The sequence below is a fragment of the Ctenocephalides felis genome, unplaced genomic scaffold, assembly GCF_003426905.1.
Source record: "Ctenocephalides felis isolate EL2017-DRISC unplaced genomic scaffold, ASM342690v1 CF-g0.4_SCAFFOLD_00845, whole genome shotgun sequence".
In the NCBI taxonomy this organism is placed as follows: Eukaryota; Metazoa; Arthropoda; class Insecta; order Siphonaptera; family Pulicidae; genus Ctenocephalides; species Ctenocephalides felis.
Genome location: NW_020536999.1, coordinates 77,000,151 through 77,007,825, shown reverse-complemented (window position 1 = coordinate 77,007,825; position 7,675 = coordinate 77,000,151). Strand labels below are relative to the sequence as shown.

Genomic DNA, 7,675 nt, shown 5'->3' with positions numbered 1-7,675 from the left:
ATATTCATATTCATATTTAGATTTATATTTTTATTTTTATTTATATTTATATTTATATGTAATAAGTACCTTGGTAGAAGTATATTTATTCTGTTCAATAATATTTATACATTTCAATTAAATTTGATGTTTCAGTTTCAACATGGCGGTTGACAGTTGACGCCATATTGGCGTAACGGACTTTCGTTGCCTGAAGATTTAAGTTAATTTAAGTGAAGTGAAGTGAAATGCAAAAAAGTGAATTGAAAAAAAAGGTACCGTACAATTTACGCAAAACTTGCCGAAAAATCTAATCGATATAAAATTTTTTGACCTACATACGACGAATTTTTTTATCTATTACTATCGATACGATGAATTTCATTTTTCCATATTTATTCTATTATTATCACTTTACTATAACATATAAATTTTACGTGATAATTCAAGAGATAAGTTTTTATCACTTTTCGATTGTGTTTGTTCAATGATTTTGAAAATTGTAAATATGACAAATTAATGGGTAACGAACAACGCATGATTCTAAATTCGGTTCAAGAAGTGCAAATAAAAAAAAGTTATTTAGAATCAGACATTTGTTTGTTTAGGTTTATGTAATATTTTTAATACTTATGGGTGGTCTTGAAAAGTAGATCAGTCTTTGGTGTCGTGCACAAGGTGGAAGGTTGTTTGAAAAAAAAATTGTGTTGAGAAGTGTTTTAGTTTTGTTCGAAGTAGTAGTGAGTGTTTGGAAGTATTTTGTGGACAAAGTTCTAGTTCCAGATTGCAGTTAATTTCTGGGTGAGTTTTTAAGAGTATAATATTTTTTAAGAAAATCATAGGTTACTTGAAATCATAGTTACTTGAAGAAATTGTAAAATTTTTGGATTTTTTTTTTGAAAATGTTTGGATTTTTCTAAAAAAATCAGGTACAAAATAAATACACGTGATATCTTACTATACGCCTTACTATACGTGATATTTTAAACTCTCCCGCCCCTTGAAAGCCTCACGTGATTAATGGACGCCCTCTTACAGAACAAATTAGCTTTATTCTGTTTTAGTGTTCTCCAAATTCAATATAGATGGCGAACTGTGTTCAATTAATATATTTTTCAATCGCATATATTTTTTAAAGTTCATTGCTATCATATATATATGGATGTAGAAATTACATGTATTTATTTGTCGTAGCTGAGATCGTTAGCGTGTTGACTTTGTATGGATAGTGTTGTACGTTCGAATCCCCGCTCTGGCAATCGGGCAACGGGAAGCATTTTATCTAATCTAATAACTTTATTAATTATTGATTATTTTCATTCTTATAATTGTTCGTTTGATATGTGTTAATTGTTGTGATATAATTGTTACGGTTTTCACAATATAGTTTATATTTGCTGAAAGTAAAATTTGAAGAAATACTTAATTCATTTTCTATCTCTCCTCGCAGAAATTTGAAAATTTTGTATAAGCTCAGTGGTATTATTTACAATTATACACAAAATCCAGAATCCAAAAAGAATCTGAAAAACTTGAAACGTAATCAATAAGTGGAAAAACCGAAAAAGACTTGGATTGGATTATACCATGTTTTCTATAGAAAGTGTATAAAACTTTCAGATTGATTGTATTGACAAAATATAGACAAACTAATGGGGTTTATTGTTTTTATAATATCCCATTGTATATAGCATTCAAACAACACATCCCTATACACTGAAAGTATTAATATATTTGATTCTCTAGAAATTGTTTAGAATATACCTTATTTAGCAAAACAACGTTTGCCGGGTCACCTAGTATATATATATATATATATATATATATATATATATGGATTTGTTGTAACTGTGCATATGTATTTGTCGTGGCGAAGATCGTTAACGCGTTGACTTTGTATGCATAGAGTTGGTCGTTCGAATCCCCGCTCTAGCAATGTGACATCGGGGAGCATTTTATTCAAACATGTATAAACAACGTTGGCTTATTGATTATTTTTATTCTTATATATATATATATATATATATATATATATATACCTTTACCTATACTCTAGCTCTACCTATATATAGTGGTTTACCTATATATTTTGCATTACATTTACCTTCACTTTACTTCTACCTACATATGGTGCTTTACCTATATATTGTGCCTTACATTTACCTTTAATTTACCTTTACCTATATACGGTGCTTTACCTATATATCGTGACTTACATTTACCTTTACCTCTACCTACATATGGTGCTTTACCTATATATCATGCCTTACATTTACCTTTACCTCTACCTATATATGGTGCTTTACCTATACATTGTGCTTTACATTTACCTTTAATTTACCTCTACCTATATATGGTGTTTTACCTATATATTGTGCCTTACATTTACCTTTAATTTACCTCTACCTATATATGGTGCTTTACCTATATATTGTGCCTTACATTTACCTTTAATTTACCTCTACCTATATATGGTGCTTTACCTATATATTGTGCCTTACATTTACCTTTAATTTACCTCTACCTATGTATGGTGCTTTACCTATATATTGTGCCTTACATTCACCTTTAATTTACCTCTACCTATATATGGTGCTTTACCTATATATCGTGCCTTACATTTAAATTTACCTCTACCTATATATGGTGCTTTACCTATATATTGTGCCTTACATTTACCTTTAATTTACCTCTACCTATATATGGTGCTTTACCTATATATCGTGCCTTACATTTACCTTTACCTCTACCTATATATGGTGCTTTGCCTATACATTGTGCCTTACATTTACCTTTAATTCACCTCTACCTATATATGGTGCTTTACCTATACATTGTGCCTTACATTTACCTTCAATTCACCTCTACCTATATACAGTGCTTTACCTATATATCGTGCCTTACATTTACCTTTACCTCTACCTATATATGGTGCTTTACCTATATATTGTGCCTTGCATTTACCTTTAATTTACCTCTACCTATATATGGTGCTTTACCTATATATTGTGCCTTTCATTTACCTTTAATTTACCTCTACCTATATATGGTGCTTTACCTATATATTGTGTCTCACATTTACCTTTAATTTACCTCTACCTATATATGGTGCTTTACCTATATATTGTGCCTTACATTTACCTTTAATTTACCTCTACCTATATATGGTGCTTTACCTATATATTGTGCCTTACATTTACCTTTAATTTACCTCTACCTATATATGGTGCTTTACCGCAATATTGTGCCTTACATTTACCTTTAATTTACCTCTACCTATATATGGTGCTTTACCTATATATTGTGCCTTACATTTACCTTTAATTTACCTCTACCTATATATTGTGCCTTACATTTACCTTTAATTTACCTCTGCCTATATATGGTGCTTTACCTATATATCGTGCCTTACATTTACCTTTACCTCTACCTATATATGGTGCTTTACCTATATATTGTGCCTTACATTTACCTTTAATTTACCTCTACCTATATATGGTGCTTTACCTATATATTGTGCCTTACTTTTACCTTTAATTTACCTCTACCTATATATGGTGCTTTACCTATATATTGTGCCTTACATTTACCTTTAATTCACCTCTACCTATTTATTGTGCCTTACATTTACCTTTAATTTACCTCTACCTATATATGGTGCTTTACCTATATATTGTGCCTTACATTTACCTTTAATGTACCTCTACCTATATCTGGTGCTCTACCTTTACCTTTACTCTACCTATATCTGGTGCTCTACCTTTACCTTTACTCTACCTATATCTGGTGCTCTACCTTTACCTTTAATCTACCTATATCTGGTGCTCTACCTTTACCTTTACTCTACCTATATATGGTGCTCTACCTTTACCTTTACTCTTCCTATATCTAATGCTCTATCTTTATCTTTACTCTACCTATATCTGGTGCTCTACCTTTACCTTTACTCTACCTATATATGGTGCTCTACCTTTATCTTTACTCTACCTATATCTGGTGCTCTACCTTTACCTTTACTCTACCTATATCTGGTGCTCTACCTTTACCTTTACTCTACTTATATCTGGTGCTCTACCTTTACCTTTACTCTACCTATATCTGGTGCTCTACCTTTACCTTTACTCTACCTATATATGGTGCTCTACCTTTACCTTTACTCTACCTATATCTGGTGCTCTACCTTTACCTTTACTCTACCTATATCTGGTGCTCTACCTTTACCTTTACTCTACCTATATATGGTGCTCTACCTTTATCTTTACTCTACCTATATCTGGTGCTCTACCTTTACCTTTACTCTACCTACCTACGATTTGGTGGTTTATTGATTGTCGGTGCAATCTCATGATGAATCTTACAGTGATGTCATCAATATTGCTGCAAATGATATTTATTTTTGTAGGTTCCGAGGCCGCCGGTTCGATCCCGGCCGGAATCATCTAATAAAATCCTCTACATATATTCAAAACCAATAAAGGGTTTTGGTGGTTTATTGATTGTCGGCGCAATCTCATGATGTCCTCAATATTGCTGCAAATGGGTTTTATTTTTGTAGGTTCCGTGGTGTAGTGGTTATCACATCTGCTTTACACGCAGAAGACCGCCGGTTCGATCCCGGCCGGAATCATCTAATGAAGTTTTGGAGATTTATTGATTGTCGGCGCAATCTCATGATGAATCTTACATCGATGTCCTCAATATTGCTGCAAATGCGTTTTATTTTTGTAGGTTGCGTGGTGTAGTGGTTATCACATCTGCTTAACACGCAGAAGGCCGCCGATTCTATCCCGGCCGGAATCATATAATGAAATCCTCTATACTTATTCAAATCCAATAAAGGCTTTTGGTGGTTTATTGACTGTCGGTGCAATCTCACGATGAATCATACATCGAAGTCTTCAATATTTATTCTAAGCTTTTATTAAATATTGGCGATGCGTGCTGCAAATGCGTTTTATTTTTGTAGGTTCCGTGGTGTAGTGGTTATCACATCTGCTTTACACGCAGAAGGCCGCCGGTTCGATCCCGGCCGGAATCATATAATGAAATCCTCTATATTAGTTCAAAACCAATGTAAATTTTTGGTGGTTTATTGACTGTCGGTGCAATTTCACGATGAATCATACATCGAAGTCTTCAATATTTATTCTGAGCTTTTATTAAATATTGGCGATGCGTGCTACAAATGCGTTTTATTTTTGTAGGTTCGGTGGAGTATTGGTTATCACATCTGTTTTACACGCAGAAGGCCGCCGGTTCGATCCCGGCCGGAATCATCTAATGAAAGCCTCTACATTTATTCAAAACCAATAAAGGGTTTTGGTGGTCCATTGACCACTATCAATACAACGATCGATCCCGGCCGTAATCATCTACTGAAATCCTCTACATTTATTCAAAACCAATAAAGGGTTTTGGTGGTCTATTGACACACTAACAATATCACGATGAATAATACATCGAAGTCTTCAATATTTATTCTAAGCTTTTATTAAATATTGGCGATGCCTGCTGCAAATGCGTTTTATTTTTGTACGTTTTGTGGTGTAGTGGTTATCACATCTGCTTAACACGCAGAAGGCCGCCGGTTCGGTCCCGGCCTGAATCATCTTATAAAATCCACTATACTTATCAAAACGAATAAAGGGTTTTGGTGGTTTATTGATTGTCGGTGCAACTTCATGATGAATCTGACATCGATGTCCTCAATATTGCTGCAAATGGAGTTTATGTTTGTAGGTTTCGTGGTGTAGTGGTTGTCACATCTGCTTAAAGCGCAGAAGGCCGCCGGTTCGATCCCGGCCGGAATCATCTACTGGAATCTTCTATATTTATCAAAACAAATAAAGGGTTTTGGTGGTTTATTGATTGTCGGTGCAATCTCATGATGAATCTTACATCGATGTCTTCAATATTGCTGCAATTGCGTTTTATTTTTATAGGTTCCGTGGTGTAGTGGTTATCACATCTGCTAAACACGCAGAAGGCCGCCAATTCGATCCCGGTCGGAATCATCTAATGAAATCCTCTACGTTTATTCAAAACCAATAAAGGGTTTTGGTGGTATATTGACTGTCGGTGCAATCTCACGATGAATCATACATCGAAGTCTTCAATATTTATTCTAAGCTTTTATTAAATATTATTGTAGGTTTCGTGGTGTAGTGGTTATCACATCTGCTTTACACGCAGAAGGTCACCGGTTCGATCCCGGCCGGAATCATCTAATGAAATCCTCTATATTTATCAAAACGAATAAAGGGTTTTGGTGGTTTATTGATTGTCGGTGCAATCTCATGATGAATCTTACAGTGATGTCTTCAATATTGCTGCAAGTGAGATTTATTTTTGTAGGTTCCAAGGCCGCCGGTTCGATCCCGGCCGGAATCATCTAATGAAATCCTCTACATATATTCAAAACCAATGAAGGGTTTTGGTGGTTTATTGATTGTCGGTGCAATCTCATGATGTCTTCAATATTGCTGCAAATGGGTTTTATTTTTGTAGGTTCCGTGGCGTAGTGGTTATCACATCTGCTTTACACGCAGAAGGCCGCCGGTTCGATCCCGGCCGGAATCATCTAATGAAATCCTCTATATTTATTCAAATCCAATGAAGGCTTTTGGTGGTTTATTGACTGTCGGTGCAATCTCACGATGAATCATACATCGAAGTCTTCAATATTTATTCTAAGCTTTTATTAAATACTAGCTGACCCGGCAAACGTTGTTTTGCTAAGTAAGGTATTTTATAAACAATTTCTAGAGAATCAAAAAAAAATAATACTTTTTGTGTAAGGATGTGTTGTTTGAATGCTATATACAATGAGGTATTATAGAAACAATAAACCCCATTAGTTTGTCTATATTTTATTAATACATCCAAACTGAAAGTTTTATACACTTTCTATAGAAAACATGGCATAATCCATTCCAAGTCTTTTTTGGTCTTTCGACTTATATAGTCATTACAAATTCCATTTAATCGATTATTGATTGTGTTTCGAATTTTTCAAAAATTTTTTTTGGATTCTGGATTTTGTGTATAATTGTAAATAATACTATTGAGCTTATACAAAGTTTTCAAATTTCTGCGAGAAGAGATAGAAAATGAATTAGGTATCTTTTCTTTGACCTGCTTTTTGAAAAGTTTCAAGTAACATTCGACGAATTAAAGTAAATTTAATAAAAAGTATATATGTAGAACAGGGCAAGGCACAAATGTCCAATTTGACTTTAAGCAAATATAAATTTTATTATGAAAATCAAACCAATTATATCACAACAAATGACACATTTCAAACGAACAATTATCTGACTACGTTCAGTAAAACTACCAGCTGCATCATCATTTTGTTTTTTTTTGCTGTCTTTAAAAATTTTATCTAGACCTTTTTACCCTATAACGGTGTTACTTGGAATGGCCAGATGGCAAACAGGTCTAATGTCATATTTTAATTTCAAAAGTATTTTACAAAATAATTACATTTTTAACTAATTGCTAAAAAACTACCAACGGAAGAAAATACTTCTATTATGGATTTTCAAAGATTACCATTTATCTCCCAATACCAAAGTCATAAGAATCAAGATTATAGCTGGTTATACATCTTTTTCCCTTTACTTTCAAATAGTGTTGTTAAACAATGCTTAGCTTTACTGGTTTTTGACACTTTGGTCGTAGATCTTTGTATATT

General features: G+C 33.4%; 8 non-coding genes across 8 annotated transcripts; all 8 read left to right on the top strand.

The window, feature by feature from the left end:
* The first annotated feature begins 4,533 nt into the window (after nucleotides 1-4,533).
* Trnav-uac lies at nucleotides 4,534-4,606 on the top strand. Its single transcript has one exon. It is a non-coding gene; the product is annotated as a tRNA-Val (tRNA).
* A 100-nt stretch (nucleotides 4,607-4,706) lies between these two features.
* On the top strand, nucleotides 4,707-4,779 carry Trnav-aac. Its single transcript has one exon. It is a non-coding gene; the product is annotated as a tRNA-Val (tRNA).
* Nucleotides 4,780-4,944: 165 nt separating this feature from the next.
* Nucleotides 4,945-5,017, top strand: Trnav-uac. Its single transcript has one exon. It is a non-coding gene; the product is annotated as a tRNA-Val (tRNA).
* A 165-nt stretch (nucleotides 5,018-5,182) lies between these two features.
* Nucleotides 5,183-5,255, top strand: Trnav-uac. Its single transcript has one exon. It is a non-coding gene; the product is annotated as a tRNA-Val (tRNA).
* Nucleotides 5,256-5,514: 259 nt separating this feature from the next.
* On the top strand, nucleotides 5,515-5,587 carry Trnav-aac. The gene has a single exon. It is a non-coding gene; the product is annotated as a tRNA-Val (tRNA).
* A 130-nt stretch (nucleotides 5,588-5,717) lies between these two features.
* Nucleotides 5,718-5,790, top strand: Trnaf-aaa. The gene has a single exon. It is a non-coding gene; the product is annotated as a tRNA-Phe (tRNA).
* Nucleotides 5,791-6,129: 339 nt separating this feature from the next.
* On the top strand, nucleotides 6,130-6,202 carry Trnav-uac. The gene has a single exon. It is a non-coding gene; the product is annotated as a tRNA-Val (tRNA).
* A 283-nt stretch (nucleotides 6,203-6,485) lies between these two features.
* Nucleotides 6,486-6,558, top strand: Trnav-uac. Its single transcript has one exon. It is a non-coding gene; the product is annotated as a tRNA-Val (tRNA).
* The last annotated feature ends 1,117 nt before the right edge of the window (nucleotides 6,559-7,675 follow it).